At 48.5% G+C, this 27,219-nt stretch overlaps 2 long non-coding RNA genes and 1 other non-coding gene across 3 annotated transcripts; 1 reads left to right on the forward strand and 2 right to left on the reverse strand.

The window, feature by feature from the left end:
- Positions 1-2,058: 2,058 nt before the first annotated feature.
- Positions 2,059-2,132, reverse strand: TRNAM-CAU (transfer RNA methionine (anticodon CAU)). Its single transcript has one exon. It is a non-coding gene; the product is annotated as a tRNA-Met (tRNA).
- Positions 2,133-2,203: 71 nt separating this feature from the next.
- Positions 2,204-4,817, reverse strand: LOC123168500 (uncharacterized). Its single transcript, XR_006484385.1, has 2 exons — positions 3,641-4,817; positions 2,204-2,601 (listed from the first exon to the last, which is right to left on the reverse strand). It is a non-coding gene; the product is annotated as an uncharacterized lncRNA (long non-coding RNA).
- LOC123168501 (uncharacterized) lies at positions 2,416-3,295 on the forward strand. The gene is made up of 2 exons (XR_006484386.1): positions 2,416-2,626; positions 3,150-3,295. It is a non-coding gene; the product is annotated as an uncharacterized lncRNA (long non-coding RNA).
- Positions 4,818-27,219: the final 22,402 nt, after the last annotated feature.

Here is a 27,219-nt window from a genome sequence, read left to right on the forward strand (position 1 = left end):
CATTTCCTTTTCTTTCCAGGCTAGCTCCCTCTGTAGCCGGTGGTTGATGTAGATGAGTATGGGAAGACAATGGTAGTTTCATTCTAGGTCCCACTAATTGTTGAATAGTTGGTTTGAGTTTTTTTTGGATCCATGCAAGCCATTTCCAGTTGAAGTCATAAGGTACCATCCTATTCCAGCCAGGAAGACAGCTCTATCTCACAAGTTAGCTGGATCTTTTATTTAAGCCAAAGGCTAGAAAACCTATTTCAAATGAGTTTGGGCTCCGTTAAGTTATCCTCATTTCCTGAGATAAGCGCAGTTCAACAAAACTAAAAGCTAGATATATCGTTGTAAAGTAGAGCTAGACTGCATGATTGGATTGTATAGAAGGATAAGAAGGATTTTAAAATTCCTTCTTTTTTTCTTAAAACGAAAGAAGAAAGAGAGTGGGATGGGATGAAAGTAAACGCAAAGAGCTGATTTGATCAAAGAACCTCGCAGCTTTAGTGCAACAAGCCGATCGAAAGCACTCATCTTTATCGACGAAATGCTTTTTTGTCTCTTCCTCACTAAACGCCCGCTTCCTGGCTCCTCCCTCTTTGCCTAGCGGTTAAGTAGATAGTAGGTCCCCCTGGCCCCGCAACCAAGAGTCACTCGTCGAAAGCTGACCAGGAAGATAATAACTGCTATTTCAAGAAAGCATGGTTGGAGTTCTTCTATTGACGAAGGGAAGAGGACGGTCTTACTTTTCAAAGATACCTGACTTATTAGTGGACTGGTCATGTCATAGCGGAAGGTCAGAGGTGGGAAACAAGGAAACAAAGGAAATGCTTACTGGGACATAGCCTTCGGTACGAGTTGAAGGGAAGAGGTTTGATTGCTAATAAAATGAGTGGAAGAGCTGCTCGGTCAAAGGCATTCTCTCAAGTAGCAAAGGCAAGATGGAAAGCAAGCTAGTGGAATGCAACCAACAACAAGAAGCCCTCAGGTCATGAGAAAAAGGTATGGATCCCTATTCCTTTCTTTTTATCCGACTGGAAGCAGTGGAAGAACTTCTTGATACTTTTTTCTCCTCTAACATAAACCCGTCAATTGATACATACAAGCCGCATATATCATCTATACTATCTATCCTTCTCTCTCTTCTAGAGTCAATCTAGTATTCTTCTTCTTAGAACTTGAAACAAGGTCCATCGCAATACCCAAGAAGTAGTGGCAATTCTCTTCCCTTTGCTGCACCTTGTGCTATATATCGAGTGGACCCTAACCTATATCTACTTGCTTCGGCCTTTAGATATCTGCATTCTCTGCTGTATCCACCTTGACTTGGTATTCAGTGCTCTGTTCTAGAAGTCTGTAACACCTGACCTCGAACTCCATTGGCTCCTTACGGGATAAGAAGATAGATTGTACATTCGATTCTCCAAAACGTGAGTGGTTTGAAGCATGTTTCAGTGAAGGAGATGATGATCGTAAAAGGAAACTGGAAAGCAAAGCGAAACGGAAGAGATCAAAAGCGATTGAAGTGACTAGTTGGAAGTTCCTGAAAGCAGGGAAAGCGATAGTTGACTTTTCTTGAGAAGTAGGGACCCAAGAATGACAAGTGGACTAGTATTCATAGGGGCCTTTTCTTTCGAGAAGGCTTACCGGATACTATGCTGGCCCCAATGCGAGGTAGTTTCCCTGCTTGTAAGATCCTGATTGCCTTTATGCTTGAGTTTCAGCATTCCTTTACTCCAGTCAGCTGTCATTTGACCAAAACTTGACGACCAGTCAATGCCTAAAATAAGATCATAACCTTGTACATCAAGCACCCTAACTTCTGTTTCAAATTCCAGGTTTTGTAACTTGAATTGAAGGTTGTCACATTTGGTACTGGTCAATAACTTACGGCGACACGAGCAGCAAAAAAATAAAAAGAACATTAATAGGTGGAAGTCTTCGAAACTTACTTGTCAGTTAGGTTGTGCCTTGATACCTATCTATAGCTTTCCTAGCGACTTTGTTTACTCATCGCTAGTAAGACTGTCTGCTGATCCCAGGAGATCAGGACTCGTACAAGTATCTGACGTGATTAGGCGGGGACAGGATTCGAACCTGCAGTCTTCAGGTCATGAGCCTGATGAGTTGACCAATTCCTCTACCCCGCTTTAGTCTAAACCTTTCATTAACATACAGAAAATAGAGTTCGATGCCAGGCGGATACTTGACATGTTCCCCCTCGGCCAGGCCCATCGCAAGGAAAGCGAAAACCTAGATTTGCTTTATCGGGTATCAAACGGGAACTCCGAGCAAATAAAACACCTTTCAAAAGTATTAATACAGTCACATGTATGGTAAATGCATGAATGTGATGGACTCAAAAATCTGCGGTTCCTAATGGAATAGGTAACAAAGCCACTTTGCCACCTACTGCTACTAACTCGCCGCCTCCCCACGTTAAGCTAGTACTTGTTGTTGCACCAGGAGCTGTTACGCCAGGCGCAGTAGCATGGATATTTTGTACCCATTGAGTAAAGATAGGTTGTAATTGTATGGCAGTATCCGAAAACATATCTTGTGGACGGCCTAAAGCACTCATGGTATCATTATGAATGTACAAGCCAAAACTGTGAAAACCTAGAAATATACATACCCAGTTAAGGTGGGATATGATTGCATCGCGGTGTCTAAGGACGCGATCTAATAGATCGTTGTATCGAGTAGTTGGATCATAGTCTCTTACCATAAAAATTGCTGCATGTGCAGCAGCACCGACTATTAGAAATCCGCCAATCCACATGTGGTGTGTGAACAAGGAAAGTTGTGTACCATAGTCAGTAGCTAGGTATGGATAGGGAGGCATAGAATACATATGATGAGCTACAACAATGGTTGTAGAGCCTAGCATAGCTAGGTTAAGAGATAATTGAGCATGCCATGACGTTGTTAAGATTTCATAAAGACCCTTATGGCCTTGTCCTGTAAATGGGCCCTTGTGAGCCTCCAAAATATCTTTAAGTCCATGGCCAATACCCCAATTGGTCCTATACATATGACCTGCGATTAGGAAAAGAATAGCAATAGCTAAATGATGGTGCGCAATATCGGTCAGCCAGAGACCACCGGTTACTGGATCTAGTCCTCCGCGAAAAGTCAGAAATTCTGCGTATTTGGACCAATTTAAGGTGGGATATGATTGCATCGCGGTGTCTAAGGACGCGATCTAATAGATCGTTGTATCGAGTAGTTGGATCATAGTCTCTTACCATAAAAATTGCTGCATGTGCAGCAGCACCGACTATTAGAAATCCGCCAATCCACATGTGGTGTGTGAACAAGGAAAGTTGTGTACCATAGTCAGTAGCTAGGTATGGATAGGGAGGCATAGAATACATATGATGAGCTACAACAATGGTTGTAGAGCCTAGCATAGCTAGGTTAAGAGATAATTGAGCATGCCATGACGTTGTTAAGATTTCATAAAGACCCTTATGGCCTTGTCCTGTAAATGGGCCCTTGTGAGCCTCCAAAATATCTTTAAGTCCATGGCCAATACCCCAATTGGTCCTATACATATGACCTGCGATTAGGAAAAGAATAGCAATAGCTAAATGATGGTGCGCAATATCGGTCAGCCAGAGACCACCGGTTACTGGATCTAGTCCTCCGCGAAAACCTAGAAATATACATACCCAGTTAAGGTGGGATATGATTGCATCGCGGTGTCTAAGGACGCGATCTAATAGATCGTTGTATCGAGTAGTTGGATCATAGTCTCTTACCATAAAAATTGCTGCATGTGCAGCAGCACCGACTATTAGAAATCCGCCAATCCACATGTGGTGTGTGAACAAGGAAAGTTGTGTACCATAGTCAGTAGCTAGGTATGGATAGGGAGGCATAGAATACATATGATGAGCTACAACAATGGCTGTAGAGCCTAGCATAGCTAGGTTAAGAGATAATTGAGCATGCCATGACGTTGTTAAGATTTCATAAAGACCCTTATGGCCTTGTCCTGTAAATGGGCCCTTGTGAGCCTCCAAAATATCTTTAAGTCCATGGCCAATACCCCAATTGGTCCTATACATATGACCTGCGATTAGGAAAAGAATAGCAATAGCTAAATGATGGTGCGCAATATCGGTCAGCCAGAGACCACCGGTTACTGGATCTAGTCCTCCGCGAAAAGTCAGAAATTCTGCGTATTTGGACCAATTTAAAGTGAAAAAAGGGGTTGCTCCTTCGGCAAAACTAGGATAAAGTTGAGCCAAAAGGTCCCGATTCAAGATAAATTCATGAGGAAGTGGTATCTCTTTAGGATCCACCCCAACGTCAAGAAATTGGTTAATTGGTAAAGATACATGAATTTGGTGCCCCGCCCAAGAAAGAGAAGATAGGTCTGTTTTCATTCGTGTAGAACTGCTACCTCGTTAGCGAACTTACTCAAAGAGTGCTGTAGAGCCGAGTCTAAGAAAGCCGCCCTGTTATTATTTTCTTAACCTCAGAAAGTCTCACGCGCGGGGCACCTCACATCGCACTAAATCACTACTATTAGGCCCTTCCTATCATTCCACAATCCGAAGGAAAAAGAGTATCCTATGAAGGAAATCGTATCTGATCTATCACCTTCCTCGTATCGATGCTTGCCACCGCGTCACTAGGTTGTTCATAGCTCTTGCTTAGCTTAATGGATCACCCAACTGTATTCCGGGATGTGTGCATTCCACAATCCCTTAAGGAAGAGGTTCACTACAGCCTTGCTTGTTAATGGGTTTCTGACTTCACAGCAGAGTGCTAGACTAGGGATAAGCTGGATACTGACTTCTTTCCAAGAGCTCCATCAGCCCTGCTTAGCCATACATCATCTCTACCATTACTATACGCATTCTACCTATGCTTTTATGGAAAGAAAGAAGAAAGGTTGGATGGTTGATCCACACAAATAAGAGATATGTAGGCCCAACCTTCAATTGCAGAGAATAGCAAGCCCCCTTTGCGGAACAGATGTATAGAGGAAAAGGGTGACCCACATCGCAAGGGCTTTCCGATTGTGTGAATCAGAGCCCAAGAGAAGATCAATTCATTAGGAGACAGGTATCGATGCTTGCCAGCAGGAGAAAGATCACTAGGTTCAGTCTCTGATCTGATCAATAGGGTTCCCTAGGTACATTCCGTTTTCTGGAAATCCAGCAGGGATAGTAGCTGCCTTTTCCAGGGCAAAAAAACAAGTTAGGCTATCCGAGATTTGCTCTTTTTTCCAGCTTTTTGGAGTGAAAATAAGGAGGGACTTGTGATTGGTTTTCTTCCGGGGAGAGAGATACCAAGCCGGGCAACTTCCCCTACTAACTACTGAACACAAAAGCCAAGGTGACCCAGAACAATTGTTTCACTTATTTCTAGTTTAAGAAGGACCTTGTGCGCGGTTCACGACTCCCGGTGCTTAGAGATGCGGTTCACTACAGCAGTGGTAAGAAAAGCAAGAAAATAGGTATCAAGAGATGGAAGTGAAAGAAGAACTGTTGATCGACCGGTGGTTTGGGTCTTGCCTTTTAGGATTCGGATTCCTATTGAATTGACTTTGCCTTTGCCGAGGAGCAGAAACCGAGCCCTTTGATTTGATCCAGTGAGTGACGTTACGAGCAGAAGCCTCGACAAGTTGAATCCGGTACCGAAACAAGGATGACATTATTGAATATATTCTTCTTTCCTGTGCTTTGCCTTTCCCGTTTTCCGTACCTTTCGTAGTAGTTACTCGCCACTAGAAACAGGATTCATGAATTCAAACTAAAAGCAAAGGTATCGCTAATTCCATTTCAGTGGAAATATAGGGATGAAAGTTTCTCTCCTACTGATTTCGATTGCACATCTAATGAAAATATATGCACATGAATGTTCAAAAGCAAGGCTATCCCCTTTGCCGTTACCGAGGATCTATCTTTGTTCCTTGATTCGAAACCGAGGAAAGCGTGCGCTCGACCTCCTGGAAGGAATGCAATTATTCGCTTCGTAGTCCTCGTATGAATTCGCTATCGCTCCGAATCGTGGGAGCCGTTGAGTTCGGAGATACCGTTGTAGGAAAACAAACAAGTGAAAGAAGCCCTCGTTCCCACTCTTCTTCCCCCCCCCACCTACCCGGTAGGTAAGTAGGGGCCTCGGTTTCTCTATTTGCTATGAGAAACCTACACAAGTAAATTTCTATTTCGTGCGCGATCCCAATCGTGGACTTTCATAATTAAGTCGATATGGGGTTTATCCTTCATGTTATTTAAAAAATAAAGGCGTCGCCTTGAAATGCCCTCGAGGACCTGGTTTTTTTTACCCGTTTTTCCTAGCTCGCATTTTCCAGGTTAAGATCCCTGTAAATTTCTTCCAATTTGGTTTCGGGCAGCTTACGATTTTGACAGGATCTCAGAACATTCTTTATTTGCTTTTTCAACAACGAAATGGAGGGTACTTCTGGGTTGGGCGGGGTGCGGCTTGCGGATGGCTCCGACCGAAACCCATCTTTTCCATCGGCGTCTTGACGTCCCACTTTGTTTTTTCGTGGATCATCATCTCCTGGCGTAGCGGAAGCACTCGACGAGGCCTCTACGACAGAAGAGATTCTTCCCCGTTTCTGCCCAGACGATTCCTTCAAATAAATAAAAATAAAAGTGAAGAGGAAAACGCATAACCAGAAGAAAAAGATATCGTGATGTAAAATGATCATGGGGACACATTGTTTTTAGGACCGACAATTTCCTGCACTGCTTAAACCAAGAAAAAGATACATACTAGTTTTCATAGGTAGGCCTCTCTCTCCTACAGAATAGGTTTTTCCAAAAACTACCCATGGGATTTCTTTGTCTTTTCCTTATCTTTTGTCCGGTGAAGAATCTCCTGCTGCAGAGATAAGATGAATGGCTTCGAGATACCATCACTCGTCATTGCCAAGGAAATGAATTGCAAATTGGCTACTTATAGTCTACACTTCCCCTGATTCTCCATGATGACCCGCATTCATTGATTGAGAGAATAAGCTGAAGATAGATCCATTGCGATATTGGTTTGGAAGAGAAGCCGTGGAGACAGCTCATTGTTCCTATGTCCGGAATTGTTAAAGAATGAAGGTACCCCGTTGACTATGTCGGGTAACGCCGACTTAGGTTATCCCTAAAAACACTATCAACCACATCATAACTGTTTGCTTCCGCTTTCCTCGCAGAGTTGGTTCTAGCTTTCACCGAAGGATCTCGATCGATGCTCGCCATCAAAAGATATGGGTCTAGCTGCTCCCCTAGCCGGAAAGAATGGGAGAGTGAGCCATTCATACTGAAAAGAGTGATTCATTTTTGAAGTATATCAAATTCAGAGGAAAAAGCTGGAAGAAGACGACGGGATTGTTGATAGATCCCCTCTACATCCTAACCAAGAGGACCAAGTGCAAACCTCTGTCTCTTTTTCTCGCCGGGTGGAAAGGTTATTCTTTGCCAGTAGTGCCCTCTGTAGGAAGAATCGTAAATGCCGGAGGACGCGTTCAACATGAATTGTCACTGTGGAATGAAATCACCTCTCGAATCGAGCAAGAAATGACTATTTATTTGATAATAGCGACTTATCACAAAAACAACCAAGGGTCCATCGACCCGATTGAAACTGTCTTCACTGCGTTGAATCGAAGGGAACTACTATAGAGAGTGGAATAAGCTACAAGGCATAACACTATGAGCTTTTCTTTAGATAACCTTAATCACACCAGCTTTTACTCATGGGAGGGTAAAGGAAATAGGAATGTATGAAATCTATCCCAATAAGAAATGCGGAAGGTTGTCAACTAGAAACCTGTTATCACTCTCTTCTTCCGATCGTCCCATCAGTTTCTTGTAAGCCTGCTTCCTCCGATGATCGGTTGCGGCTAACTTCTCTCTCTTCATCTCTCTGAGTTCGCTTCTTGGTAGTAGTTACCCCTGTCAGAACCTTTGTCTACTTTTTCGTATAAATACGCTGATCTACCAGCCAGTGGAAAGTAGAGAACCACATTGTATGATCTAGGGCAACTCTCTGTTATAGCAGCGATTTCTTATTCATTCAGGGCGCCCGTTCATGTGTTTTTAAAGAAAGGATACCTTGTGATTCCAGATTTCAATAGAGATTCGATTCCTCACATCTAAGGGAAGACAGACACAAATGCACAGACACATTATCCGGGGGTGTCACCGTTTGCATCGTATCAGTATCATAAGAAAAGATTGATTGTTGTGAGTGATTTTACTACCCTTCCAGACTTAGCAGGTAATGAAGCTGCTGGCGAGGGAGGAAATGTCCGTTGAAAATAAAGCGAACCAGTGGGGCTTAAAAGTCACTCTTTGAATAGTTTTTCAGACCGTTAAGTTGTCGATCTTTCCAATGATGAGGCTCCAAAGTTTATTACATTTCCTGTTCTGCCGAGGACAGCACTAGATTGATTGCTTACCGACTTTCATTCAGATACCAACCCATCTTTTTATCAAAAGCATGGAAACTATCTAATCGAAGATAGAATTCACGCCTGTGAAAAGTAAGCAATTTCATCATTTTCCTTCGCGACACAGCTCACTCAATTGTAGAGATACCGAACAGTTTGAGTGATCGATCGACCTTGTCGCACGATGAGCCCATTCTCTCTCTTCCATCCCGCCTTCTGAACCGAACCCTGGAGAAAGACTTCTTGAACAGAACAGAGCAGCAATTCTAGAAACTTCCATTTTCCATTGATCTGGGCGTTGCTATTAAAAGTGGGTCTACCCGCCCCGGCGTGACTCACACTTGACCAACCACTTCTATCTAAGAAAATACTTAGGTAGGGTCAATCTCCCTTCGGGGTTTACGCGTCCTAGTCCGAACCATTGGATCGATCAGAAGAAGAAAGGCAAAGGAATTGAAAGGTAGAGTAAGAAGCATCGCCCAGCAGAGTGATTGAGGGAGTCTTCCCCAGCCCAATGGTCTTCTTTCTGTTTTTCACTCTCCTATTTGGATTTTGGAATAGTTCTACTACTGTTTCAGTAGTTCTAAGACCCTTCCTTCCCTTTTCAAGTCCTTGCTATCCCTCTCGCTCTACCCGTCCAGAGGGAGCCCTAGTTTCAGCATAATAGCCTCGTTTTGAAGCGCTCGCTTCATATGGACGTACGTCGAACAAAGGAATCTTATCGGCATACCCACCTGCTGGGCGTGGTTCACTTGACCGACCAACCGACCCAATAGTAGGAGTAGGCGGCTGGCTTCTTATGTGAAGAGAACGGATGGAGAAACAGATGCGCGAAAGAACTAGTCCCTTGGAAAGCTTCGTTTTCCTAACCCAACCTAAGCATAATGAGCTAGTTATTTGAGTATCGAAGCTGTCGAGTGTTCCATTCTTTCGTATGTAGACCCCAGCGAAGAAGGAGAATCAGAAATGGAACTAGTCGAACACGCATAAGATACCGGTTTTAGGCATAACCCCGGGTTAAATAAAGTAGTAAAGGAGCCCAATCTAGCTAAAGAGGGGCTTCTCCGCCACCATAACCAACTAGCTACGTAGATGAATTATCCTTGCGTTCAGCTATCAAACCCATCCACTAGAGCTTGAACCCATGCTTGCTCAAACCATCTGTTTTCTCTTCTAACGAGCATGGCTTCCCTGTCACCTACACTAGAGATGTCTCAACAGTTTAGTTTATTCATAAGCCTAGTACACAAGGAGGGTTTTAGCACGCACTAGCTGTACTGTAGTATGATCTGGTATCAGCTGCTGTCTCTCCTTGCTATTATAGTTTAGTATAGGTCGCCTCAAACTCAAACAAAAATGGGTGCACAGTTCTACTGCGTCTTATCGAATAGTGCTTTTGAGTCAAAGTGCAATCACCATTTCATGTACACCATCTTTGTCAATATCTGCAATTACCTGTAGAAAGAATGTGAAAAACAACTCAAGGTCATTTACAGAACGAACAGCAAAATATAAGCAAAAGGATACAAAAGGTTCACTTACTGGGGTGGACAAGATGTGAGCATAGATGCTCACGTAATCTTCCGCTTTCTCATGTTCTTGTTCTGTCCAGTCCTCATCTCCCCACATGGATTCATCAACATAGTCATCATAATCATAATTGTACTCATCAGGCTGTTCTTCTGCATCCCGAAACAAATCAAATGATGTATCAGCGTCATCCTCTAGAGGTTCGCTATTTTCAACAGTGGCTGCTCCTGAACGAGCTGCTCATGCTCAGGCGGTAGCTCGTTAAGATCAAAGTCGTGGTTGTTCATCATGGAGACCTGGACCCCTGCAGGTGCCGTTTTCCCCGCTGCCAGGCTCCCACCAGAGAGAGATCCAATTTCCGTTTTTCTAGAGCAAGCTGGAAGCGTAGACCCATACCTTGTACTCTCATTCTTTCGTTTTAGCTAGCCATAATGGTATGTGCTTTGAAAGGTAGTTCTTTTTACTAGAAAGTACTTACAGAGGGCACTGAGGCGCAGCCTCGAGCTAGGCGAGATTCTCTATTGTTGCTTCTTATTAGCCAGATCCCGCACCAGGTTTTCCAGGCGGAACAGTTCCGGGATCTTATGAATCTGCGACCAGACGTGAATCTGGTTCAGAACCACAGATCGCGGGTTAGCCATCCCGTCGTAAGGCTTCTTTACACGCCATGGTTGCGGAACAGCCACGGCCCTTCTTCCATGAGCTTTTGGCAGTCGCCAAGGCAGAAAACTGGAACAACAAACAGGTTGTCCTCCACCGCTCGGAACGTCACACCTTGTGCCATGTTCCAAGCGAACTGCATCGTTGAGAAAAAGGATTGGCTACTGAAGCGATGCGGCGTGGCCACTTTCGCAAGGGCCATCCACCGACCCTTCTACTATCGGTTTTGAGTATTGGCTACTACTATACTAGCTACTCACCTATCGGTCTAATGAGCATACTTGGAGAAAGGAGAACTTCCCGCCTATAATGTTGGGTTGGCAACCTACCCATTCGTTGAAGTACTTCCTTCATACGGCCCCAAGAAAGGCGGCTAAGCCGTCTTAGTTCGTGAACAATGACCCAGGTGCATAAACAGGTGCATAAAAAGGAAATCAAGTTTGGGAAATAGTACCTGGCTAGTATTTATGCCGAAATCTAGTGACATTATTGACTATTACTATAGTCAAGAAGTAAAGAGTAAAGGCTTTGGCCATTGGCAACGCTTACCTAACTTCTCACTTAAATGTTTACTCGCGTTACTGGTATTCAATAAAAGAAGGAAACCATGGTACCTACCTCCCTCCCTTACTTGGTAATCTAAGAACCCTTCAGGGGGGGAGCAAGAGATCTTCCATACCAACATTTTGTTCGCCACCCCTGCTTCCTCCTCCACTTGAGCTTGTGCAGCAAATCTACTTTTTGCTTAGGCCAGGTCCTGCAAGTAAAGAGAAGTAAATATTGGAAACATGGGTATCTAGTTTATTTTATTCAACGGCTGAGTAATTGAAATTCCTTGCTTCTTCAAGCAGGAGATCTCGAGTACCGGGTGTCGTCAGACTCCCATTCTATTACCTTTGTGCCAAGAGCACGTTAAGCTGCCTGGGCTGTTCCGCTACCGGCATGTAAAAAAGCTCCGCCTAACGGCTAAACCAATGAATTTCTCTCCTTAAAGGAATCTACTTCCCTGACTGTCAACTACTCGCTTCTTCACCGGTATCACACCCGCGCCAGACTGAACAGCAGAGTTAGAACCCAACCAAATACGATTCTTGTATTATCTTACCGAAATTCGGATCCATTTGGCTCCAAAGGAGCAAGCACGGGAGTTCTAATAGGACTTTGAGACTAGAAAAATTCTTCGGGCTGCTGAGAACAGAGAGAAGTAGTTGCAGAGAGGTTTGATAGGGTTAGGCAGATGCCCCATTATTCGTAAACAAGAAGAAATCCAGATTAGTTTGAAGGAGCTGTGGCTTAGCACAAGCATGGTGTCAATGTGGTTCCTCTCGACTAAACACTTACAATTGGATCCAGTAGGGTTCAATAGAGGTATGGTATCGGCAACCTTTTAGGGAGCGAGATTCTTTGGAAACAACGAGAAACAACAACTAACTATGGCTCTTGGCCCAACCTTATGAGCGGTAAAATAGACCGGGGTATGCGTGGAAACCAGGCGTAGGGGTCATAGTTGCTTGAACAGACAAGTTGTATTCGGCTAGTTATGTTATATTACATTATGATTCTAAGAAACATCTTCCAGAGAGAATAGTTCTGTTAAGGGTTCCTTTCCCTGGGTGTGCATGCATAAAAATGCATGTTCGAACTGTGACTGGAACAATCGCAGTATAAGTAACATCTGGGGGTTCACAATGGGGTGAATGCAAAAACATCTTCAATCCAACGGCCGAATATTCCCTTAAGAACGCTAGCTTTCGGCTTCAACTAGTCTGAGGTACACATCCGGATGACTCGGCAGTAACAATCGCAGAGGTGCTCCCTTTATGCCCTAGCCGAACTAACGGGAATGTAGGGCATAAGCACAGGAGCCAGGCAACCCAGCTTGGCCAAAACTTAAGTCATATCTATGCATATAATGGTGGAGAAAATGTACATATGGGGAAAACGCGCATATGTGATGAGCTCGATGCTCGAAAAATAACATTAACAAGCTTCTGTCAAAGAAGCCCGCAGGTATAATGGACGTACATATTTGAGTATGTGTATGTCGCAGGTGCACGGTTGAGCCGCACGAAAAGCTTTAAGGCTGAAAAAAGGAAAAAGCGAAAAGAGAGGAAAAAGCAATAGGAACAATAAGGAGAAGGAAACGAACAAACAGTTCGGCACTAGGCATAGAATCTTCGGAGTCTGGCCACGTTCCAAGGGTTCGGTTCTAGGCGATTGTCTGACGCATCACGCAGGCGGTACACTCCTCCAGTGAGAACTTCGTCAATGATGAAGGGACCCTCCCATTTGGGCTTGAGTTTGTCCTTTTTCTTCTCCGGCAAGCGTAGAACGAGTTTGCCAACGTTATAAGTCTTGGCACATACTTCTCTGCTTTGATATCTGTGGGCCTATTGTTGATAAAATGCGGAACGGGCTTTTGCAACGTCGCGCTCCTCCTCCAGGGCGTCCAGGCTGTCCTGCCGATCGAGCTCGGCCTCTCTCTCTTCGTACATGCGCACTCGAGGCGAGTCATGAATGATGTCGCAGGGTAACACAACCTCTGCGCTGTACACCATGAAAAAAGGTGTGTATCCGGTAGTGCGATTGGGCGCGCTCCTCAACCCAGTGCTATTTGATTCCTTCAAAGACCGCACCAGCCTAGGTTTGATGCCGCTCATAATAAGACCATTGGCCCGTTTGACTTGACCGTTTGTTTGCGGGTGATAGACGGAGGCGTAATCGAGCTTAATGCCCAGATTGGCGCACCAATTTTTCACCTCATCGGCTGTAATGTTGGAGCCATTATTGGTGATGATGCTGTGTGGAACACCATAACGGTGTACAACACCGGATATAGAGTCTATCACTAGTCCGGCTTCGGCCGTTTTAACTGGTTTGGCCTCTATCCGCTTAGTGAATTTATCCACCATGACCAGCATATATTTTTTCTTATGGCTTCCTCCTTTAAGGGGTCCGACCATATTAAGCCCCCAGACCGCCAAGAGCTAAGTGATGGGGATTGTTTGCAGAGCGGTGGGTGGCATATGGCTCTGGTTGGCGAAAAGCTAGCATCCGTCGCAACGTTGGACAATGTCCTGTGCGTATGCTCGGGCCGTCGGCCAATAAAAACCTATATAGAAGGCCTTGATAACATGGGCCCGAGCTGCGGCGTGGTGACCGCCAAGACCGGCATGAATTTCAGCCAGGAGCTGCCGTCCCTCCTCCTCGGAGATACATCTTTGAAGGACTCCGGTAGCGCTTTTCTTTTAGAGCTCTCCATCATGAACCTTGTAGGCCTTCGAACGCCGGACACTGCGGCGGGCCTCATTCTGATCCTCGGGAAGTTCTTTCCTATTAAGGTAGGCCAAGAAGGGTTCGGTCCATGGGGCAATGACTGCCATAATGAGATGGGCCGACGGTGTTATTTTGGTGGCTGAGCCCCCGATGATATCGGTGTGTTCGGGATCTGGGGTTGTGTTCGGATCCGGACTGGTGTTGCTGCTCTCCCCTTGCCACACCACAGATGGCTTAAAAAGCCTTTCCAGGAAGATGTTAGGTGGGACGGGGTCGCGCTTGGCGCCGATGCGAGCAAGGACGTCCGCCGCTTGATTACTTTCTCGGGCCACGTGAGGAAACTCGAGCCCCTCGAACCTAGCCGACATTTTTAGGACGGCATTGCGATAAGCCACCATCTTCGAATCTTTGGCATCGAAGTCTCCATTTATTTGAGATATTGCGAGGTTTGAGTCCCCGCGCACTTCCAGGCGTTGTATGCCCATGGAGACAGCCATCCGAAGACCATGTAACAAGGCCTCATATTCGGCCGCGTTATTGGAGTCTGTGTATAATATTTGAAGTACATACTGGACGACGTCTCTAGTCGGGGACGTTAAAACGACGCCCGCTGAGGGAGTCCTGGACTAAGGGGTCCTCGGGCATCCGGCCTGTTATCCATGGGCCGGACTGATGGGCTGTGAAGACACGAAGACCGAAGACTATACCCGTGTCCGGATTGGGCTCTCCTTGGCGTGGGAGGCAAGCTAAGCTACCGACTATGAAGATTCCCTCTTATGTAACCGACCTCATGTAACCCTAGATCTCTCTAGTGTCTATATAAACCGGAGAGCATAGTCCGGATAGGACAGATTCATTACCATATCCACATAGGCTAGACTTCTAGGGTTTAGCCATGACAATCTCGTGGTAGATCAACTCTTGTAACACTCATATTCATCAAGATCAATCAAGCAGGAAGTAGGGTATTACCTCCATAGAGAGGGCCCGAACCTGGGTAAACATCGTGTCCCCCGTCTCCTGTTATTATCGATTCTAGACGCACAGTTCGGGACCCCCTACCCGAGATCCGCCGGTTTTGACACCGACATTGGTGCTTTCATTGAGAGTTCCACTGTGCCGTCGACGAAAGGACTCGATGGCCCCTTCGATCGTCAGTAATAACGCCGTCCAGGGAGAAACCTTTCTCCCCAGACAAATCTTTGTGTTCGGCGGCTTCATACTGCGGGCCAACTTGCTTGGCCGCCTGGAGCAGATCGACAGCTACGCCCCTGGCCACCAGGTCAGATTTGGAAGCCTAAACTACGTCGCGGATACCAGTGGAGACTTGATCTTCAATGGATTCGAGACCGCGGCAGTTGCTTCCCCATGCTCCGATGAACATGACTTAAATCTGTTATCGGACTACATCCAGGAGATGGATCCTGTTGTTGCAACGACTTCAGAACCGAAGCAGACCGTGCCCTCTAAGGCCACAAAGCCTACGGCGTTGGAGCCGCACACGGACTCGACATCCCGCGATGCTTGCGTCAATGGAACTCCGGACTCGTATCCGGCCATACGTTCCGGACGAGATGCGCCTGCGGACTCCGAGCTGGATCGGTTATCGATTTTCAAATTTAGCGCTGCAAACATCTTCCAGCATTCGCCTTTGGGTGGCGTACTAAGCTCTTTGAAGAAATTATCCTTGGAGGAAGACTCACAGATGAACTATGTTTGGTTCGAGCTAGAGGCGGACGACGAGGAATTTTGCTTCCCACCCGCCAACCACTTCATAGCCACCGCTGATGACTTAACAGACGTGCTTGACTATGGCTCCGAAGACATCGACGGTATGGACGACGATGCCTATAGGGAGCAAGGCCAAGACCCGCCATTCACTGGACGTTGGACAGCCACCTCTTTGTACGATGTGTACATGGTTGATACACCTAAAGGATCTGGAGACGACAAAGAAGAGCCGGATAAGAACAAACCTTCTGAGACGCAGTCCAATTGCCGGCGTCCCAAACGCCGTCCTAAGCCTCGTCGCTCAAAGGATGGCAACACTGGCACCGGAGAAATTAGTACTCCGGGCGACGCCGAAACCAATCAAGACCCTGTCGGCGCTGCATCCGAACAGGAGGAACATGACAACATGCAAGACAACCCTGATGAACAGGCCATAGAAGATAACTCGGAGGACGATAGTTACCATCCGCGCTCCAAAGAGGAGACAAGCCTCGGTAACGAAGATTTCATCGTGCCCGAGGACCCTCTGGAGCAGGAACGCTTTAAGCGTCAACTCATAGCCACTGCGAGGAGCCTGAAAAAGAAGCAGCAGCAACTTCAAGCTGAACAAAACCTGCTCGTCGATAGATGGACTGATGTCCTGACAGCGGAAGAATACAGCCTCAAGCGCCCAGCCAAGAGCTACCCGAAACGCAGACTGCTACCTCAATTTGATGAGGAGGCACCGGAACACACATCTCCCTCGCGTAATGCGGAACGACCACCGCGTGGTCGAGAGAGGGCTGCTAACTGGCCACCCCGCGGCCGGGACAAAGCGGCAACTCAGGCCGAACAGCAGCCTGCCCCACCGCCTCCTGAAAATAGAGACGGAAGAGTTCGGGGTCACACATACGACCTCCGGCAAATCCTGGACGATAAAACAGGACACACAAGATCGATCTACGGATCGCGAGGGCGTGCCTTGAGGCACGAAGAAGGCTACCTATTCGGACGTGATAAATCTAACCACGCCCGGGCCGAATATCGCAGACGGACTCCATCAGAGCTACGCCACGACTCGGCCCGATATAGAGGCGCCGCACACCCTCTCTGCTTCACAGATGAAGTATTGGACCATGAATTCCCTGAGGGATTCAAGCCCGTCAATATCGAATCATACGACGGCACAACCGATCCCGCAGTATGGATCGAGGATTTCATCCTCCACATCCACATGGCTCGAGGAGATGATCTCCACGCCATTAAATACCTCCCACTCAAGCTCAAAGGGCCAGCTCGGCACTGGCTTAACAGCCTGCCTGAAAATTCTATCGGCAGCTGGGAGGACTTGGAAGAAGCTTTCTTGGACAACTTCCAAGGAACTTATGTCCGGCCACCTGACGCCGATGACTTAAGCCACATAGTTCAACAACCCGGAGAATCAGCCAGAAAATTCTGGACTAGGTTCCTAACCAAAAAGAACCAGATCGTTGACTGTCCGGATGCCGAGGCCTTAGCAGCCTTCAAACACAACATCCATGACGAATGGCTAGCACGCCACCTCGGCCAAGAAAAGCCGAAATCCATGGCAGCCCTCACGACGCTCATGACCCGCTTTTGCGCGGGAGAGGATAGTTGGCTGGCTCATAGTAACAACACAGCCAGCGAGACAGGACCCTCTGAGGCCAAAAATAGCATTGGCAAGCTCCGGCGCAATAGGCACAAACGCCGAAGCAATGACAACAACACCGATGACACCACAGTCAACGCCGGATTCAGTGGCTCCAAGTCCGGCCAACGGAAGAAGCCCTACAAAAGAAACAATGAAGGACCTTCCAGCCTGGACCGCATACTCAACCGTCCGTGCCAAATACATGGCACCCCAGATAAGCAAGCCAATCACACCAACAGGGACTGTTGGGTTTTTAAGCAGGTCGGCAAGTTAAATGCCGAAAATAAAGAAAAGGGATCACAAAGTGAGGACGAGGACGAAGAGCCCTGACAGCCGAACACTGGGGGGCAGAAGAAATTTCCCCCCAAGTCAAAACGGTGAACATGATATACGCTACACACATCCCCAAAAGGGAGCGTAAGCGTGCACTCAGGGACGTCTACGCGGTAGAGCCAGTCGCCCCTAAATTCAATCCATGGTCGTCATTCCCGATCACCTTTGATCGACGAGACCACCCAACCAGTATCCGTCATGGCGGTTCGGCCGCATTGGTCCTCGACCCAATCATCGACGGATTTCACCTAACACGAGTCTTAATGGACGGTGGTAGCAGCCTCAACCTGCTCTATCAAGACACAGTGCGGAAGATGGGCATCGACCCCTCCCGAATTAAACCAACAAAGACCACCTTCAAAGGAGTCATTCCGGGCGTCGAGGCCAGCTGTACGGGCTCAATCACGCTGGAAGTGGTCTTCGGCTCTCCGAACAATTTCCGAAGCAAGGAGTTAATCTTCGACATCGTCCCCTTCCGCAGCAGCTACCATGCATTGCTCGGACGAACATCGTTTGCTAGATTCAACGCAGTCCCACACTACGCTTACCTCAAACTCAAGATGCCCGATACACGGAGCGTCATAACAGTCAATGGCAACACGGAACGCTCCCTCCGAACAGAGGAGCACGCCGCCACCCTAGCAGCAGAGGTACAGAGCGGCCTTCTCAAGCAGCACCATAGTGCGGCTGCCAAGCACGTGGACACCATTAAGAGGTTCCGAACTACACTACAGCAGGACAGCAGGGTTCGTCAAGAGCTCGACTAGCAATTCGTCCTCCATCCCAGTCCGGATGAAGTAGTGGCATCCGTACCACACGTACATAATTATGCACTCGAAATTCCATGGACATCGACGGAGGCACAAGCTCAACCGGGATCTACAGTTCGGCTAGACCGACCCCGGATACACCTTTTTCTTTCTGTTTCAGGTTCCTTTTCCCGCGAGCCTGATCACCAGCCCCTTAGAAGGATTGGCATACAAAGGGGACATGCAGCATAGGTGTGTAGGGTAACATCCATACGTTCTTCTTGACGGTATTTTTACTTATTTCTCAGGACCCATACACTGCCCCCTCTTGAGTCCGGCATATTAAATAGCCCGGGTGCTTATCGCACTATTTGTACATGATACGCCTTAACGTATCCATTCAGTTATAATGAAAATAATTTGCGGCCCAGTTTTTGTGGTTTTCGCCCCTTACTTCATTTCATTTCGATCTGCTTATTAGCTACTTCGGTACTCTTTTGTACGTTTCATATTCGCCAGGGGCTGCTTATCGCCCCACAATACGGCAGCAAAGTCTGAACACTTCTCGTATAAAGGTTCGGCACCCCGAATTTAGCATTATATGCATTGGCTCCGAATCATGTCTTTGGTCAATAGTTGGGTTGCCCGACTCCTGTGCTTGCTACCCTACGTTCCGCTCTATCGGCTAGGGTAGTAAAGGGAGAACTACTGCGATTGTGCCCTGGCCTTGACCAGCTGAGCACCTCCGTAGAGAAAGCCAAAAACTGACTGTCATGATACGGCAAGAGCCGGTCAGCTATTCGTGGGTTACAAAATCGTTGGAGATTTTTTCCGCGTTGTGCGAAGGATCGACACTTCCCGTTCAGATGCTGACAGCACCCTGGCTTGGACCAGGGGCTGCGCACTTGCTTAATTATAAAACTCCTATGGCTAAGTGAGGGCGTTTAAGCCATATAGTCTGATTGCCTTGTTCGTTGCGCTAAAAACCTCCTTCAAGGACCATATAATTGGATCAAGATTGTTTAGATCCCATCCCGAACACCTCCGTACTAATTACGTGAGGGCAGAAGCCGACGACTGGCCAACCCTCAGATTGCACATAACACGGCCGCACAGGAGGAAACAATTTCAAGCATAACAAAATTACATTACAAAACAAGCTCTGTCTTTATAATACAAGGCAAAGGTCCAACATGAATGCATTCATTCGAAAATAACGTCCTACGAACATTGAGCTGCCACAAGTCGAGACCCTTCTATGACATCCACAAAATATTTCTCGGGTGTGCGGTGCTCCTTACCCTCCGGCGGCCCGCTGGCCCCTTCAACGGCGTTCATCTTCGCCCAACACATCTTGCAGCGAGCGAAGGCCATGAGGGTGCCTTCAATACATGCAGAGCGCTTGACGACCTCCAGCCGCGGACAGGCTTCCACCAGCCGCCTCATGAGTCCGAAGCAGCTGCCGGGTATAGCTTCGGCTGGCCATCGCCGGATTGTCAAATCCTTTATGGCTAGTTCGGCCACCCTGTGCAGCTCCACCAGCTGCTTCAGCTGATCGGTGAAGGACACGGGATGCTCTGGCATCGCATACTGCGACCAGAATAGCTTCTCCATAGAACCTCCTCCTTCGGCTCGGTAGAATGCCACAGCGTCTGATACACTGCGTGGTAGATCCGCAAAAGCTCCTGGGGAACTCCGAACCCGGGTTAGTAAAAGGTACTGCCTCTCCGCATACTTGCTTTGCATCTTAAAAGCCTTACCCGCCGTGATCTTCCCGGCCTCCTGGATCTCCTGGATGACGGCCTGGGCCTCATTCCGCACGGTCTCTACACCCTGACGAGCCTTGGTGAGTTCGGCCTCCTGAGCCGACGCATCATTCTCCAAGGTCTCACATTTTTTCACTGCATCTTGGAGCTCCTGCTGGATTTCCTTGACACGGGCCTTGAGCTTCTTACGGGCGGCTTGCTGCTGGATAGCCTTCTCCTCGGCCTCGCCCAGGGCCTTCCTCAGGGCCTCGACCTCGGTCGCGGCTCCTGCATACATTTCGACATTACAGTCAATACAAAGCGTCTCCGCTTTCCGAACACACAGCAAGACGTTACTTACCTTGCTTCTCCTGGAGCCGCACTCTAACCTCGCCGAGCTCGTTCTCGGTCCGCTCCAGCCTCTGCTTCAGTTCGGAGACTTCGGCAGCATGTGAGGTCGCGGCCAATAGCGACGCCTGCTCATGCATACATATCACGTTAGTGTCCTACACTAGAGGATCGATCCTCTCTCCGGTTCCTCTTACCGAACACCGGACAGTGTCTCAGGGGCTACTGACTATATGGGATTTTTTCTCTGTCACTTACCTCGAAACCTGTCAACAGGTTGCTGCAGGCTTCATTCAGTCCACTCTTGGCGGACTGAACCTTCTCGATCACCGCGCTCATAAGAACATGGTGCTCGTTCATAACGGAGGCGCCTCGTAGCGCATCCATCAGGTTATCCGGCGCCCCTGGATGGACAGGGACCACCGACGGGAACGGTGCACCCCCTCCTTCAAAGGGGGCTTCCCGCCCGACTCCGGAGCCATAGGGGGCTCCGGAACCGTATTCGGCTGAGGGCCGATCTGGATACGGCCCTCTTCGCCAGTCTCCATGGGGATTGGACCCCCATGTGTCCGGCAGTGGAGGTTTCGCCTCATGGCGCCTCCCGAACTACGTCCTGGGCTCCTCCCTCCAGAGCGGTCCTCCGGGACAACACTTCGGTGTCGTCCCTGGCCCCGGGGGAATAAGCGGGCGGTGGCGACTGGCTCGCCATCTCCGACGGGGCCAACGAACTTCCAGACGAGGATCGCTGGATCAGGTCACGGGCCGGACTGCAATGGTATGGTTAACCACATCAAGATAATGGAGAGGAAAGGCTGGATGAGCGCATAAATAAGCCATGTGACTTACGACGCGGCCTGGGGCTTAGTGCGGGGGTGTCATTCCGGACTGCTGTCGATGTCCCATGCGGTGTTGACCGTGGGAACGCCCTTCCCCTTTTTGGGCGCCTCCGCCTCGAGATGCGCCGAAGCCGCCCTCTTCTTCTTCCACTCCTCGGGGGGAGGATTGTTTTCTTCCTCCTCCTCCTCTTCCCCGTCATTGTCCACAGGGATAGAGGAATGAGTTTCGTCGTCCTCGGATGCCACGTCCGAAGTGCCCTTACGACGGAGGCCGCTCTTGGCCCCCTTCGCCTTCTTCTTGGCCTTCTTCTCCGGCGCCTTATACGGCGCCGGTACCAGCATCTCTGCTAAACGTGGGATGACTGGTTCCTCAGGCAGCGGGGCCGGACACTGGATCCGCTTTGCCCTCTCCATCCAGTCCTGAAAGAGCAATAATAAAGGCTCAGACATCATCCTCGAAACAATTAGGTTGGGGACTCGTTCGAAACAACATACCTTGCTGGCAGGGTGTGCACAATCGTGACCATGGTCCGAATCCGTGGCCGGTGGTTTCTCATTGCCCTTGAAGAGCAATTTCCATGCACCTTCGTGCATAGTCTCGAAGATCCTCACAAGGGTCCGGTGCTTCTTTGGATTGAACTCCCACAGTGGGCGGCTTCGGCGCCCGCATGGAAGGATCTGGCGAACTAGCATCACCTGGATCACATCAACGAGCTTGACGCTCTTGGTTACCATGCTCTGAACACGCGTCTGCAGTGCTATCAGCTTGTCAGGAGAACACCAGTCCGGACTCTTCTCGACCCAGGAGGTGAGTCGCACAGGAGCGCCGGAGCGGAATTCGGCAGCCGCGGCCCAGGTGGTGCCACGCGGTTCTGTGATGTAGAACCACTGCTTCTGCCACTCCTTTACCGTAACCACGAAGGTACCTTTGGGCCAAGAGACATTGGACAATTTACTCACCATTGCCCCTCCGCACTCTGCGTGCTGGCCATCTACCACCTTCGGCTTCACATTGAAGACTTTGAGCCACAGTCCGAAGTGGGGGTGGATGCGGAGGAAGGCCTCGCATACGACGATAAACGCCAAAATATTGAGGAAGGAATTCAGGGACAGATCATGTAAATCTACCCCGTAATAATACATTAACCCACGGACAAAGGGGTGAAGTGGAAACCCTAGCCCGCGGAAGAAATGGGGGATGAATACCACCCTCTCTGTGGGCTTCGGCGTGGGGACGATCTATCCCTCGGCCGGTAGACGGTGGCGATCTCCTTCGCCAAATATCCGGCCACCCGGAGCTCAGCAATGTCCTCCTCCGTGATGGAGGAGACCATCCACTTGCCCTGACCACCGGATTCGGACATGGTTGCTGGGGTGTAAAGGAGATTGGAACTTGGGCGCTGGAGCTCGAGATCGGGAAGGCGGAGATGGAGAGAAAGCGTGAGAAGAGGAAGAGGGGATCCTTATCCTCTTATAAAGGCAGCAAACATTAAACGCCACCTCACTCGCCTTAAGATTCGCCTGTTCCCAATGGCCGTGCAGGTGGCGCGGTTGGGTTACCCACGCCCACATTGATGAGAATCCCGCAATAAGGGGACACAATCTCTGCTTCGACAAGACATGCCAATAGCAACCGCGTCTCGTAACGCGGGGTGGTAGATGAAAAACGGTTCAAGAATATAACTGGACAGGCGTAGCGTCATAAAAACTGTCAGCGGATCAGACTCGTGCAAATACTATATTCTCTCTGCGGTTGTGTGTGGAATGCGTTGCAGATTCTGATACAATCATTACATCTGAAGACTATCTTGGTGTTCGGAAGAAGGGGAACCCGCATTGCAATGCCGAAGACAATCTGCGCCGGACTCCTCGTCATTGAAGCCAGGTTCAGGGGCTACTGAGGGAGTCCTGGACTAAGGGGTCCTCGGGCGTCCAGCCTGTTATCCATGGGCCAGACTGATGGCTGTGAAGACACGAAGACTGAAGACTATACCCGTGTCCGGATTGGGCTCTCCTTGGCGTGGGAGGCAAGCTAAGCTACCGACTATGAAGATTCCCTCTTATGTAACCGACCTCATGTAACCCTAGATCTCTCTGGTGTCTATATAAACCGGAGAGCATAGTCCGGATAGGACAGATTCATTACCATATACACATAGGCTAGACTTCTAGGGTTTAGCCATTACGATCTCGTGGTAGATCAACTCTTGTAACACTCATATTCATCAAGATCAATCAAGCAGGAAGTAGGGTATTACCTCCACGGAGAGGGCCCGAACCTGGGTAAACATCGTGTCCCCCGTCTCCTGTTATCATCGATTCTAGACACACAGTTCGGGACCCCCTACCCGAGATCCGCCGGTTTTGACACCGACACCCGCTCCTAGTCCTGCCAGCATTTTGGAACCATCAAAATACATAACCCAGTTGGAATATGTGCTGTACACTTTAGGGAGTTCGGCCTCTGTCCAGTCAGCGACGAAGTCAGCCAGTACTTGGGATTTAATGGCTCGACGTGGTTTGTATGTTATGTCAAAGGGAAGGAGCTCAATGACCCATTTGGCAATCCGGCCCGTAGCATCGCGGTTGTTTATTATGTCATTGAGTGGTACTTCAGAAGCCACCGTGATCGAACACTCCTCGAAGTAGTGTCGTAGCTTCTGGGATGCCATGAAGACATCGTATGCTATTTTTTGATAATGAGGGTACCGGGATTTGCATGGTGTAAGGACAGTGGATACGTAATATACTGGCTTCTGAAGTGGGAATTTGTGTCCGTCCTGTTCTCGTTCAACAACGAGCACGATGCTCACCACCTGGTGTGTTGCCGATATGTATAATAACATGGGTTCACCAACGTTCGACGCGGCCAGGATTGGGTTGCTCGCTAGAAGGGATTTTATTTCTTCCAGTCCAGCCGTTGCCGCATCTGTCCACTCGAAGTGATCGGTGCGCCGTAAAAGGCGATAGAGTGGCAATGCCTTTTCTCCCAATCTGGAGATAAAGCGGCTTAAAGCTGCCACACAACCGGTGAGTTTTTGGACCTGTTTAAGGTCCGTTGGCGTAGCCAATTGTGACGAAGCTCGGATTTTGGCTGGATTTGCTTCAATTCCTCTATTGGAAATGATGAAGCCCAACAGTTTTCCAGCGGGGACGCCGAAAACACACTTTTCCGGATTGAGCTTGATGTCATATGCACAGAGGTTGTTAAATGTGAGACGTAAATCGTCTATTAGTGACTCGATGTGCCTGGTTTTGATGATGACATCATCCACATATGCTTCAACTGTCTTGCCGATCTGCTTCTCCAGGCATGTTTGAATCATGCGTTGGTAGGTGGCGCCATCATTTTTGAGCCCGAAAGGCATAGTGTTGAAGCAGAAAGGCCCATATGGGGTAATCAATGCCGTTGCAGCTTGATCGGACTCCTGCATCTTGATCTGATGGTATCCAGAGTACGCGTCGAGGAAACATAGTGAGTCGTGTCCTACGGTTGCGTCAATGATCTGATCGATGCGAGGGAGGGGGAAGGGATCCTTAAGGCAAGCCTTGTTGAGGTCTTTTAAATCGACGCATAGGCGCCAGGATTTATCCTTCTTTGGTACCATCACCAGGTTTGCTAGCCAGTCCGGGTGTTTTATTTCTCTGATGAATCCGGATTCGAGTAACTTGGCTAGCTCTTCTCCCATAGCTTGTCGTTTGGGTTCGAAAAAATGCCCAGTGTTTGTTTGACCGGTTTATATCCCTTTAAGATATTGATGCTGTGCTCGGCCTGCATGGGATTCCTGGCATATCAGAAGGGTGCCAGGCGAATATGTCCCAGTTCTCGCGCAGGAACTCTCGTAGCGCGGTGTCAACCGTTGGGTCTAGTTGTGCTCCAATAGATGTTGTCTTCTTAGGGTCCATTGGATGGACTTGGAATTTGACTATTTCTTCTGCCGGTTTGAAGGAGGCGGATTTGGGTCATTTGTCTAGGATCACATCATCTCTGTCCACCATGGAGTGCAGTGCGGTTAATTCTTCGGCCGCGAGGGCTTGAGATAATGCCTCAAGGGCCAGGGATGTGGTTTTATTTTCGGCGCGGAGTGCTATGTCCGGATCACTAGCGAGAGTGATTATGCCGTTGGGCCCGGGCATCTTAAGCTTCATGTACCCGTAATGAGGTATAGCTTGGAAGTGTGTAAATGCCTCTCGCCCCAAGAGGGTGTGATATCCGCTGTTGAAAGGGGCCACTTGGAAGGTTATCTCTTCAGACCGATAATTCTCCGGCGTGCCGAATACCACGTCAAGTGTGATTTTTCCCGCACACCGCGTCTCCCGACTGGGAATGATTCCCCGGAAGGTTGTGCTGCTTTGCTCGATGCGGCTCCTGTCTATTTCCATTTTGTCGAGTGTATCCTCATAGATGAGGTTTAGTCCGCTGCCGTCGTCCATGAGAACCTTGGTGAGCCGAAAGCCGTCCACAATTGGACTGAGGACCAAGGCGGCTGGTGCTCGGACTGTCCTGTATTTTGGTTCGCCACCGGCATTAAAAGTTATAGCCGTGTCGTTCCAGGGGTTTATTGCTGCGATTTGGCAGACTTCGGCGAGTTCGCGTAGTGCCTTTTTGCGCCTATTGTTTGAAGCAAATGTCTCGAAGATCGTCAACACTTTGAGGTTGTCGTCTTCTGGGGGTGTTGTTCTGGGGTGTTTTTGGTGAGGATATCCTCGCCGCTCTTGGCCACTTGCTGGAGTATCCAACATGCTCTAAGGCTGTGGGTTGATGTGTTATCTGGTGTTGTGTGTATTTTTCATGGCCCATCGAGCCATCCTTCCAGAATGGTTCCGTGCCCCGTGATGGGCTTATATTTCTTTATTATTGGACCAGGCGTGCCACGAGGGTGCGCCCTTTTCGCCTGAACAAGGGGTTGAGTGGGGACCGATGATTCCCAACAGGCCTCCTGAGTTTTCCAGGCGCTTTCCATTGTGCTGTACTTCTGTACGATAATTGCCAAGTCAGCGAAGTGTTACATGGGACGATGGTTGATGGCGTTAAGGATTCCTTCGTCCGTACAATTGTTGTGGAACACTGAGATCGCGTCTTCGTCGCGGCAATCTTTAATCTTGTCTTTGACAAGGAGGAATCTGGCCCAGAAGTGGTGGACCGTTTCTTGAGACTGCTGTTGTATGCTCATGAGAGCGCTTATGTCTGGGCGGGTGGGTGGATTTAAATCCGAACCCTGACCCAACTTTGGATCCGGAGTCTGAAGATCTTCCGGACTTAATAGTTCGGGCTCCGGGACATCAACTGATTTTTTAGGCTTGTCATCTGATTCTATGTTCGGAGGACAAGGCGTGTCTTTCTGCCGGTGGGTGTCCGACTCTTCTAGATCGGTGATCTGAACATAGCTCGTCCTCAATATAGAGGAAGAGTTATCTTGCTCCTCTACTACCGCTATCTGGTGGGTGATTGGCGGAGTTTTAATTTCTCTCTGGTCGGGTTTAAGCCCAATCCAATCATAGTCTATAGCGATTCCCAAGGCGGCGATGCGATCTAGGAGTTAGTTTAAAGACGATAACTCCGTCGGATCCATCCGTTTGGAGTATTCAGAATCAACGCAGAGGCGATTTTTGATGACTTGAGAGGTCATCGTCGGCTTAAGGGCGGAACATGCGGTCATAATGAAGCCGCCCAGCCAAAGGGTTTGGCCTAGGGCCAGGGCTCCTCCGGAGGTGATATTTTCCTTGACGAAGAGGCAGGCCATCAACCCTTTGGACGACGACACAGTGGAACTCTCAATGAAAGCACCAATGTCGGTGTCAAAACCGGCGGATCTCGGGTAGGGGGTCCCGAACTGTGCGTCTAAGGTCGATGGTAACAGGAGACAGGGGACACAATGTTTACCCAGGTTCGGGCCCTCTCTATGGAGGTAATACCCTACTTCCTGCTTGATTGATCTTGATGAATATG

Source organism: Triticum aestivum, chromosome 7D, assembly GCF_018294505.1.
Source record: "Triticum aestivum cultivar Chinese Spring chromosome 7D, IWGSC CS RefSeq v2.1, whole genome shotgun sequence".
NCBI classification, from domain to species: Eukaryota; Viridiplantae; Streptophyta; class Magnoliopsida; order Poales; family Poaceae; genus Triticum; species Triticum aestivum.